At 41.9% G+C, this 12482-nt stretch overlaps 1 pseudogene; it reads left to right on the top strand.

Moving 5' to 3' along the window:
- The first annotated feature begins 149 nt into the window (after positions 1–149).
- Positions 150–12482, top strand: part of LOC107121396 — a 213791-nt pseudogene continuing 201458 nt past the window's right edge.

Below are 12482 nucleotides of genomic sequence, written 5' to 3'. Positions count from 1 at the left end.
GCCCGGCAGGGATAAGGTGGGTGACCAGCTTCTCAATTTGGGAGGAAAGAAGAACTGATCAAAGAAACGCATGTCCCTTCCTGAGCACTGCCTGGCTGGTGCCTTGGCTTCTTGACTGGGTGACGATTGAACCTCTTTCTTTATTCCAGCAGCAGACGTAGAGGAGACAGCTGGGGAATTCCAGGGGTTCCCTTTGGGAAAAGCCAAGAATGAAGATGCCGAAGGACCCTTCGGAGATGGAGATGGACCCCAGGGGCAGGAGGGGAGCCGCACAGGTAAGAGGAGGGAGGAGCCCATTCCTCACCGAGGAGGGGGCTTCCATGAAATCCCAGTCCAAGAAGAAAGGTCAGTCAAAAAGAGAAGGAACAGAGGCCTCCATCCTCACCAGAGAATCCACTCCAGGCAAAATGAAAGTGTGGCCTTTGCAAAGACCTCCAGTCAGAGAATGAACGTCTCTGATGCAAATTCCCTTAGGAGAGAAACCACATAATGGCTTGCAGTGCGGAAAGAGTTTTAGTCGGAAAAGGCCCTTGCTACACATTAAAAAAAAAATCACACAGGTGGGGAACCATAGAAGTGGTCAGAGTCCAAACAAAACCATCTCTCATGCAGGAGGCTCAATGTACTTCTAAAGTGTATATTCTTGTATGCTTCTGTGTACAGCAGGAGGAAGCCTCTGGAATATTTGGCGTGCGGATGGAAATATAGGTGCAGATCAGACTTCCTTGCGCGGGTTCTAACAGAATCTCCTTCTTTATTCCAGCTGGGGATGATCAGAGGAATGAGGAGGATGAGGAGCAGCATCCTCTCTTGCCAGATGAAGCCAAGAAGGAAGACTTGAGAGGAAACTTCAGAAACCAAGTTGCACCTAAGAGGCAGAAAAGAAGCCACGTGGTCAAGAAGAGGGGTAAACCCATTCCTTGCCAAGGGGGGGATTTCCAAGAAGGAATTCACACGGTGAAGGAAACATACAAGTCCTTGGCGGGCGGAGTGAACTTCTCAGATCAATCCCAGTATAATATCGATTTACCAATGCAGAATGGAGAGACCACCTATCAACAGCTGGAGGGTGGAAAGACCATGATTCCCAGAGCAGAGCTCCTTAGAAATCAAAGAATCCATTCAGGAAAGAAACCTTATAGTTCCTCAGACCGTGGCGAGAGGTTCTCAGAGGAATCAGACCTTGTTCAACACCAAAGGATTCACTCAGAAGAGAAGTTATTTATTTGCTCAGAGACTGGATTAGTGTTCTCTGACAGAGGAGAGGGTAATATATGTTTTCCAAAGCACAGTATAATGAATGCATATAAATGCTTTTGGTGCAGAAAGTACTTCAGATACAGATCACAGCTCCTTGTGCACCAAAGAATCCACAGTGGGGAGAAACCTTTTGAATACTTACAGTATGGGAAGGGATTTGGTCACAGTGGCCATCTTCAACAGCATCTAAGAAGCCATACAGGGGAGAAGCCTTTTGAATGCTTAGAGTGTGGGAAGAAATTCAGTCAGCATGGCCATCTTCAACAGCATCTAAGAAGCCATACAGGGGAGAAGCCTTTTGAATGCTTAGAGTGTGGGAAGAAATTCAGTCAGCATGGCCATCTTCAACAGCATCTAAGAAGCCATACAGGGGAGAAGCCTTTTGAATGCTTAGAGTGTGGGAAGAAATTCAGTCAGCATGGCCATCTTCAACAGCATCTAAGAAGCCATACAGGGGAGAAGCCTTTTGAATGCTTAGAGTGTGGGAAGAAATTCAGTCAGCATGGCCATCTTCAACAGCATCTAAGAACCCACACTGGGGAGAAGCCATTTGAATGCTCAGAATGTAGGAAGAGATTCAGTAACAGTGGTAGTCTTCACCTTCATCGAAGAACCCACACAGGGGAGAATACTCACACAGGGGAGAAGCCCTTTGAATGTTCGGAGTGTGGCAAGAGATTCAATAGGAGTGACAATCTTCAGCAGCATCAAAGAACTCATACAGAAGAGAAACCGTATGAGTGCTCAGAGTGTGGGAAGGGATTCAGTCATAGTGGCTATCTTCAGCTGCACCAAAGAACCCGTACAGGGGAGAAGCCTTTTGAATGCTTAGAGTGTGGGAAGAAATTCAGTCAGCATGGCCATCTTCAACAGCATCTAAGAACCCACACTGGGGAGAAGCCATTTGAATGCTCAGAATGTAGGAAGAGATTCAGTAACAGTGGTAGTCTTCACCTTCATCGAAGAACCCACACAGGGGAGAAACCTTTTGTATGCTCAGAATGTGGAAAGAGATTCAGGCACAGAGGCAATCTTCAACTACATCAAAGAACCCACACAGGGGAGAAACCTTTTGAATGCTCGGAGTGTGGGAAGAGATTCAGTCAGAGAGGCGCACTTCAGCTGCACCAAAGAACCCACACAGGGGAGAAGGCGTTTGAATGCTCAGAGTGTGGGAAGAGATTCAGGAACAGAGGCAATCTTCAAATACATCAGAGAACCCATAGTGGGGAGAAACCTTTTCAATGCTCAGAGTGTGGGAAGAAATTCAGTCAGAGTAGCTCTCTTCAGCTGCACCGAAGAACCCACACAGGGGAGAAGGAGTTTGAATGCTTAGAGTGTGGGAAGAGATTCAGGAACAGTGGCCATCTTCAACAGCATCTAAGAACCCACACTGGGGAAAAGCCTTTTGAATGCTCAGAGTGTGGGAAGAGATTCAGTCATAGTGGTAGTTTTCAGGTACACCGAAGAACCCACACAGGAGAGAAGCCATTTGAATGCTCAGAGTGTGGGAAGGGATTCATTGAGAGTAGTGCTCTTCAAAAGCATCTAAGAACTCATACAGGGGATAAGCCCTTTGAGTGCTCCGAGTGTCGGAAGAGATTCAGTCGGAGTGACAATCTTCAGTTGCACCAAAGAACCCACACAGGGGAGAAGGCATTTGAATGCTCAGAGTGTGGGAAGAGGTTCAGTAATGGTGGCCATCTTCAACGGCATCTAAGAACCCACACAGGGGAAAAGCGTTTTGAGTGCTCAGAGTGTGGGAAGGGATTCATTGAGAGTAGTGCTCTTCGAAAGCATCTAAGAACTCATACAGGGGATAAGCCCTTTGAGTGCTCCGAGTGTGGGAAGAGATTCGGACGAAGTGACAATCTTCAGCAGCATCAAAGAATCCACACAGGGAGAAACCATTTGAATGCTCAGAGTGTGGGAAGAGATTCATTGAGAGTAGTGGTCTTCGAAAGCATTTAAGAACCCACAGAGGCAAGAAGCTTTTTTAATGCTCAGAATGTTGGGAAGATATTCAGTTTGAGTGGCCATCTTCAAAATCTTCTCAGAACTCACACGAGGAGAAACTATGTAACTGCTGAGCCCAGAGGTGTCAACCTCATTTGTTACGAGAGCCAGATCTGATGTAAGTGTCACGTTGTTGGGCTGGGTTATGTGTGCCATAAAGTGAAAGGCCGGGTTCCAGAGATATAAACTTTAGAAAGCACCCAGGCAAACCCAATGAGCGATATTAGTTTTTTAACTCAAAATACAAACGTCCTTAAACCATTAAGAATATTTCCTTTATTTAATAGTGTTTGATGGGGGGCGTGGTGTTGCGCGCTTGCTAATGGATGCCTAAAAACAGAGCTCCTCCTTTAACCTCCCCTTGCTAGCAAAAAATAGCCTCCAAAACTCATCAAATTCACCAACCGGGCATTGGAAGATCTTCGAAATCCTCCGGAGCAACCATTGGAGTAAAAACAAGGTCGGTGTCTACCTTCTTTTTGCCCCACCGGGCCCCTGCAGTTTCGGGGCCTTAAAACACGGCAAATCCCAAAATGGTGGCCGGGTCGGGCGATCTCCCTCCCGAAGGCGTTGCACTTACACGGGAGGAATTTATAAATACAATACAACAACTCGAGAAAAAAATGGCTGCAGTCACGGCTGATATCATTAAACCACTTGCTGATAAGTTTGCTGACTTCCAGGAATCACTGGACAAAGTGGCGCGAACTGCAGACTCAGCCTTAGAAGTGGGACTTGCAGCACAAGAGTACACCAAGTTTTTATTAGAGAGAGAGGACTGGGCCACAGAAAAACTGATTGCAATGGATAACCAACTTCGTGCCCACAACCTCAAATTTAGAGGCTTCCTGGAAAAAGAGGAACAAAATACAGAACTCCCGGTATTTATAGCCACGTGGCTTGCAAACATTTTGCAAACAGACCCAGGGGTTGCTCCGTTATTGGACTATGCTTACAGAATGGGGCTCCTTATGCAACGCCAACCTAGAGCATGGCCGAGAGACATATTAGTGAGATTCACTAGCTTGCGTACTAAACAAGCAGTAATGGCCCTGGCAAGATGTAATGGATTCATTCTATATAAAGAAAGCAAAATACTGGTGATGCGGGACTTATCACAAGAAACCTTACTGAAAAGACGCCTGCTTAAGCCCATCACCACAACACTGTTAAAAGCCGACATCAGATATAAATGGATTTCTTACCACAAATTGCAAGTTGTATTCCAGGATCATACTTTATACGCTACCGACCTGGACTCTGGTCTCATTCTACTAAAAGCCCTACAGCTAGATCTCCCGGACATTGCAGCACAAGAAGAAGAGCAACCCGCAAAACCCACTAACACGTTCAGTTGGCAAAGACCTAAAAAATGCCGCACTAGATGAACTTGATTGCAAAGCTAGGTTTTAGTCTGGATTTTTCGTTTGATACCGCATACTTTGCTCTTTGAATTGCCTGTTGTTTGCAGTGATATACTTACTGCACTGAAAGTTCTTTCTACAATTGTAATAGGAAGCTATATATTATTAATCTTTTCATATACCATTTTTCAAAAAAAGGGGGAGGGAGGAGGGGCTATAAATATTCTTAGCCCAATTGTTGTGTAACTAAGACCGCATAGTTAGGTGTGATAAGATTCTGTAACTGATATTTTGATTTTTATTTCTTCAAGTAACCTTACTTAAATATCCCTATTAGGAAGGGATTGTGGAGCCATGTTATTCGCTCCATGTGCATTCCAGTTATATTGGTTTATGGTGATTAACTCATGTATCTCTTTAAATAGTCTCAGGGATTTATTTCCTAGTTCGCACTGGCAGAATCAGAGGTTCCAGTGGATTTCAAAGATCTTTGATTTGGTTTCCGGAAGACGTCTTGACTCATACACAGCCCAGATGGTATTATATATTTTTGTTCTATGTTTAATGCATGTCTCCTCTTTCCGGGCCCCAGATTGCTCAATTTCTCAACCACTTAGATGATTAGTAAACAGATCAAATTCACCTCTGTGAGTTGCAGAGGCTTGAATAATTTAATTTTTAAAAAACGGGTGAGCAATGCTTTATTGCAACAAGGAGCTGAACTTTTCGCAACAATATTTAGCAGCTGGTTCCTCGAAATCTAGAGGAGGAGCCAGGTATCTTGTGGAGGAAGTTTGTAGAGGTAAATTTATTTTTTTTAAAGGCACCTTAAATGGAAAGAGATTGACATTGGCATCTCTATATGCCCCAAATGTAGGTCAAATAGAATTTTTAAAAGATACCTTTACCAAATTATCGGAATTTAGTACGGACCCTTATATCATTGGAGGAGACTTCAACTGTATAGCAAATTACTTTTTAGATAGGTCTAGGCCAAAAAATGGGACGCTTGCACTCAATAAACCCATCTCAGAATACAACTCTCAACTACCATCACTATTATCACAATTTCAACTAAGTGACCTGTGGAGGTTGCGACATGAAAAAGAGAGAGATTATACTTTTTACTCTGCAAAACACGATGTGCACACCCGTATAGATGCCATTTTGGTGTCTACCAATATTAGTAATCTTTTCCCTACAGCAGACATAGGGGTCAAATTGTGGTCCGACCATTCTCCAGTATTTTGCTATATGCAGGATAGGGAAATGAAGCCACGCAGTCATGTATGGAAGTGAGATAATACACTTTTATTATTACCAACAATCGCTGAAAAATTACATCATGACATTAAAGAATACTTTGAGATTAATTCAACATGTGGTACTTCCCATTATATAACCCGGGACACTTTTAAAGCAGTTCTTAGAGGCAAAATTATAGTCCAAGCAGTCACCTATCGAAAAGAAAAAGAAAAGATAAGAGCAACAATTAATGCCAATATTGAAAAATTAGAAAATGATTTTTTTAAAACTTGCAAAAAAAGATATATCATAAACTTCAACTAGAAAGGAAAAAATTAGAAGCGTTGGAAACCTCCAAAATTCAAAAACTTTTATATGTTAAGCAAAAGTATTGGCGCTCATGCCCGAAATCACTGTGGCTTTTAGCCTGGAAAATACGCAAAAAACCCACAGAGAACATGATACCAACTGTAAGAGATAAAATGGGGAACTTGAAATTTGGAACACAAAATATTAAAGATAGTTTTGTAGAGTTCTATAAAACACTATATACCTCCACAAAACCTTAAACTATTCACATAGAAAAGTTTTTTAATACATATCCTTTACCAAAACTTTTATCTGATCACCACAAGGATTTTCTAGAGCAGCCAATTTCTTTAGAAGAAATCCAAAATACAATAAAGAAGTTAAAGAACAATAAGACTCCGGGAACCGATGGCTTTACGGCTGAGTTTTATAAGAAATACAACCAGTTAATAGCCCCATATTTGGTAGAGGTATGTAATACAGTTATTCAGTCAGGAATAATGCCATCAACGTGGAACTTGGCAAAAATTATTGTTCTTTTGAAAAAAGGGAGGGATCCACATGTTCCAAGCTCATACCGTCCCATATCATTACTGAATAATTATTACAAAATTGTGACAGCAACCTTAGCTAATAGATTGAATAAATGAATAGGTGCAGTTCCGCAGGGCCTGCAAAACGGAGCTCTTCCGCCATGCTTTCGAGTAGGAGCCGCCGCCGCCCTTATTCCATCAACGCCTTTCCTTCGCCGCACTCTACCACCGTGGGTGTGGATATCATCGGGGGTGCGGGTCGTCCCTAGCGGATGACAGGGTTGTGGGGACATATATTGCTGTTGTTGTTCAGTTATAACATCTTTAGAACGCCACCTTGGTTGTATGATTCAGAGTGAGTATGGAGCACCAATTTTATTCTTACTAATTTTAATTTACTGTAGTACTCTGTATTATTGTATTTTATATTGTTTTATTGTTATAATCTGGCATCTTATGCCCTTGTTAGCCGCCCTGAGCCTTAGGGGAGGGCGGGATACAAATCCAAAGAATAAAATAAATAAATAAACCCAGACCAAACTGGATTCATACCCGGAAGGGACATTTCAGACAACACTAGAAAACTTCTTAACGTCATCCACTATAGCATTAAAAACAATATCAAATCGTCTTTTGTCCTGTCAGTTGACGTTGAAAAAGCATTCGATACTGTAGAACCCCAATATTTGCATAGCCTGTTAAATTACCTGAACTTCGGCCCTCTATTCCAAACAGCAGTTTAGCAATATACAATTCTCCCTTAGCGTTTTTACAGATTAATAATTCAGATTCTGAGACATTTAAATTAGAAAGAGGCACGAGACAAGGCTGCCCCCTTCCCCCTTTGTTGTTTGCCTTGGCGATGGAACCCTTTGCTCAGGCTGTTCGAGATAATACTAGAATTCATGGCATTGATATAGGTTCTAAACAGATAAAATTAAGTCTATTTGCAGATGATTTGGCCCTGACACTTACAAAACCAGAACAAAGTCTGCCAGAGTTAGAAAAACTGTTGGCGAGCTTTGGCTCAATTTCAGGCCTCCGAGTGAATCCTTTAAAGACATTGATATACCCCATCACCCTGGTGATTATTTCCATGCTTGGTGGTCCTGCCCATTGGTAGCAGAATTTTGGTTAAAAATAATTAAACAAATTAATCTAATAACAAAACATAATCTACCACACTCTCCTAATATTATTTTGTTTAACCTTTGGGATAAAACACATTCCAAGCTGTCCAGACAAGAACAAGATTTGATTGCAACTTTGATTTCAGCTGCTAAGGCGTTATTAGCGACCAAGTGGAAATCTACTGATGTACCTACGACTTCGGAATGGCTTCATAAGTCTTGGGATTATTTTGTTTTTGACAAAATTACAGCCGACCTAGACTACGCCACCTCGCAAAGACGATCAACCGATATTGTTAAAAAATGGACACCATTTATTGAATTTTTTTCAAAAATGCAAATTTTGCAAATATAAATATTATAGATAAACCAGATATACAAAGACTTATTATGGGATAAGTAAAACTGTAATAATTTAATTGTTAAAAACTTGTATAACACGTTAGGAGTTGTTACAATTTGAATTGTTTTTCTTCATTATAGATATAGGATAAATGTATGTAATACTGCATCTTGGTTACTGACAATCCTGCTGTTTAATGACTGTAAAAATGTAGTTGAAAAAATTTAATAAAATGATTATATATATAATCAAAGCACATTTTAAATATGCCTGGGTAGAAAAAAATTGGTCATACTTGGGAATTAAAATCCCATTGAACATAAACGATCTCTTGAAGGTTAATTTTCTCCCCTTCAAACACCTAATAGAAGAACCACATTGGAAACAACCCTCAGCAATGTCCTCCTGGATGGAAAAATTACAGATTTTAAAAACTTTTTTCTTCCCCAAAATTTTATATTTAATGCGAACAATCCCTATTGACATCCCTAAGGCATATTTCAAAGATTGGCAGAAAGCCATCTCAACATTCATCTGGAATTCACCAAACCTAGGATTAGCTACAATCAGGGCTTTTTTTGTAGAAAAAGCCCAGCAGGAACTTATTAGCATAATAGGCCACACCCAACAGCAGAAATGCATTTGCTTATTAGGACACACCCCTGACAGCACAGCTCATTAGCATATTAGGCCACACACCCCATGTTCGCAGAAGTGTGGTCATCCAGACACACTCATCTTTTGCTTCTTATTCTGTTTACCTTGTTTGTTGTCAAAACTGAGGGCTTTTTAATAGCAGGAACTCCTTTGCATGTTAGGCCACACACCCCTAATGTAGCCAGTCCTAATGAGTTTCTGCTGTTAGGTGTGGCCTATTATGCTAATGAGTTCCTGCTGGGTGTGGCCAACTCAGGAGCCAGCCAGAACTCCGTTCGTGTGCGTTCCTGCCCAAAAATAGCCCTGGCTACAATACATTGGAAAAACCCATCTATAACAGTGGACTAGCATTACCAGATTTGGTTCTCTATCACGAAGCAGTTGTTCTGGTGGGTCTTTTAAAAACATATAGTAATAACTTTAATAGTGATTGGAAACACGTTGAAAGTATGTATGTGAGAGACCATAAATTTCAAAGTCTTTTGTGGGAACTTCCTTCACATAGGCCTAAAGATATTATCCAAAATCAATTCCTAAATACTATTTTTAAAATCTGGGATAAAAGGGAAAAAAATACTAGCACCCCCACCTTCCCCAATGACTACGTTTATAGAACAATCATGGTTCGCTCCGGCATACTTACCAGGTACTTTTGAAGTCTGGAAGCACAACAACCTCACTCGCTTTGTTGACATACAACAAGGGCCCAATTTAGCACATAGGGAATACCTGGAACAGAAATACTCATGTCACATACCATGGTTGGAATACCACCAACTTCACTCTCTTTAATCGCTCAGATTATTATTGTACAGGACTATGTCGCCCCCTTACAACCTTCGAACGGTGTTTAAAAACTACTCAATTGCAACTCAGAAGTATTATCTCATCCTTGTATAAAATTTTAGTGGAATCGATTCCGACCCAACCATCGCAATATCAAATAAGTTGGCAAGCAGACTACAACAATTCCATAACTGAAAGTGATTGGAAAAAGATTTGGGCTTCGCCATCCCTCACATCTAGATCTATTCCTATAAGATTGCAGGCATTTAAATTGATGATGAGATGGTACACTATCCCGAGCAAAGTACACCATATTTCCCCTACTTACTCACCACTTTGTTGGAGGAAATGTGGCGAACGTGGATCCTTTTTACATTGTTGGTGGGATTGTCGCATAGTAAAAGAATTCTGGGGAAAAATAATTATGTATGTTAAGGATATAACGGGTTATGAGATTACGGAAACCCCAGAATTAATTTTGTTGGATCTCTGGACGGACAATACAATACCCAAAATACGACAAGAACTAATCTCCACTATGCTTTCAGCAGCCAAGACTCTAATAGCATCTAGCTGGAAGGATGCCAACCCTATATCCAGTGGAAGATGGTTCACAAAATTATGGGACCTATTGACAAGGGACAAAATATCGGATTCCATAAAATGGATTAAAGAACAAGGACTTACTACAAACCCGCCTGCCAAATGGGCACCGTTTCTGGATTTTAGCCACAATACACACTCATCACCTTTATGTCAAATGCCTGTCAAATATAAGGAAATGCTTACTTGTTTGTAATGTTTACCTGGATTATAGGAAGAGATTTATCTGTTAGTTATATATACTTCTTCTTGGTTACACTTACACAGGAACCTGTGATAACTAAAGACAAATAATATTGTGTTGAGACAACCACCTAGTTTATATTGTTAAAGTTCATCTTTAGTTGTTATGGATTGTATTTGTGTGTGTGTGTGTTTGAGTAATATAAAAAATGTTAATAAAAATTAAATTTAAAAAAATAGTGTTTGATAACTGTCACCTCTTGCTCTGAATTATTGCATCAAAATCTGGAGTCAGTGCTTGTGCTGTAGTAATTTTGAGTATGCTGTTTAGGTGTATATCTGTTACTTGAGAATGTACTTTTGATTTATGGGCATTTATTACAGAAAAGAGCTGTTCACAGACACACATTGTCCCAAACAGAGGCAGAGTTTTAGAAGCAAAAACCCTAATTTGGACCCCAGAACTGTTAAAGTTTGCTAATGCCAACTTCAGAAAGGTTATCCTTCAAAACAGCATCACACTGCTCCCCCGCTTACCTGCGATTTGTAGCATCCTTTCGTTGGTAGGTGGTGAGAAGAAAGAGAAGAAAGAGAAAGGGCTGTCCAGCAAAGAAGAAGATGAAGGGAATCTTGAGGGTGGGTGAAATTCTATTAGCATGTCAAAGACTTTGACCCATGGGGCACCTGTTTTAAGTAGAAACATAAGATGCCCTTTAAAACAATGGGTATGGAGTTTATCTGTACCCCCCCCCCAACACCTAGTGGCTTATGATGTTTTATAAGGCAACAGCAGCTGGAAGGGCCTATCCTGGAAAGTGCACAACGGCTCCTTCCACAGGGAGAGAATCAGTGGCATACATCGCTCGCATTGCTGCTGTAAAGGTCAGAGCGGCAACGGAGCTTCATTTTTGGTCTTCTCTGCAGGCACACATCGGGACTGCGTTTGCACAGGCCGGCCACCAGAGGACTTTTCTAGCAAGTTCTGTGACCGAATAGAACTTCGGGGGATCCCCTCCGCACTAGCGAACGTTTCTCCCCACTCAAAGGCTCAGGTCTCCTGAGCTGCTGCAAGCCCAAAAGTAACACACAACTCACTCGCAGTGGGGCAGGAGGGAGGGAATGTGTTGCCTGCACAGAAGACAACTTGAGGAACAACAGTTGCAGTGCCTCCGGAAGATCTCCAAGGAGGGGCTCCCCCTCACCTCTTCAGGGAGCCCTCGTAAATGGTGCATCTTCGACTGGTGGTGTGCCAAAATAACAGCTTTTTGGTTATTGTAAGAATGCGTCTGAGTTCTTTTGTCTATGAGAAGTGTAGAAACCTCCCATTTATAGGAGAGAAAAACATCTAATAAAGAGAGACGAGGCATCAAGTCCCTAGGTTTAAACATCTGGATGTAGTAGTTCCCTTCCTTATCCAAGTTTCAGGCGTGTTTTTGGAGTTGCAACTGCTTCAGTGGCATGAGGGGAGATCTGTTCTGGGAAAGAGGGCGTGCAGAGCGTCCCTGCTGACTCTCTATCAATACCATAGACAGTGGTATCCTTCTCTGGCAAGTAGGCAAGATGGTAACTGGGGGCAGCATCCCGTGGTGGTTCCGGACCTATCCGGCTGATGGGTCCCCAAAGTGGGCCTGGGGGGAACCCCTGTTTGACATATGCCACAGGGTCCAAGTTCTCTCTCTTGTGCTCCGTGCTTTGGATTCTGGAATATTCTGGGGGATTTTGAGAGTCTCAGAGGTATCGCTGCTAGAGTTCAGGCCTTGAATGTGAAGCTCTTCAGATATTGGATACAATTGCATTCCAATGTCCTTCCCCTCCTTCAAACAGAAGAAGAAGAAGAGGAGGAGGAGGAGGAGGAGGAGGAGATTGGATTTATACCCCGCCCTTCACTACCCAGAGGAGTCTCAGAGCGGCTTACAAACTCCTTTCCTTTCCCCTCCCCACAGCAGACACCCTGTGAGGTAGAAGAAGAAGAAGAAGAAGAAGAAGAAGAAGAAGAAGAAGAAGAAGAAGAAGAAGAAGAAGAAGAAGAAGAAGAAGAAGAAGAAGAAGAAGA

This window comes from Gekko japonicus, unplaced genomic scaffold (assembly GCF_001447785.1).
Source record: "Gekko japonicus isolate JY-2015 unplaced genomic scaffold, Gekko_japonicus_V1.1 scaffold2566, whole genome shotgun sequence".
Classification (NCBI taxonomy): Eukaryota; Metazoa; Chordata; class Lepidosauria; order Squamata; family Gekkonidae; genus Gekko; species Gekko japonicus.
This window is presented reverse-complemented; position numbering and strand designations above follow the sequence as displayed.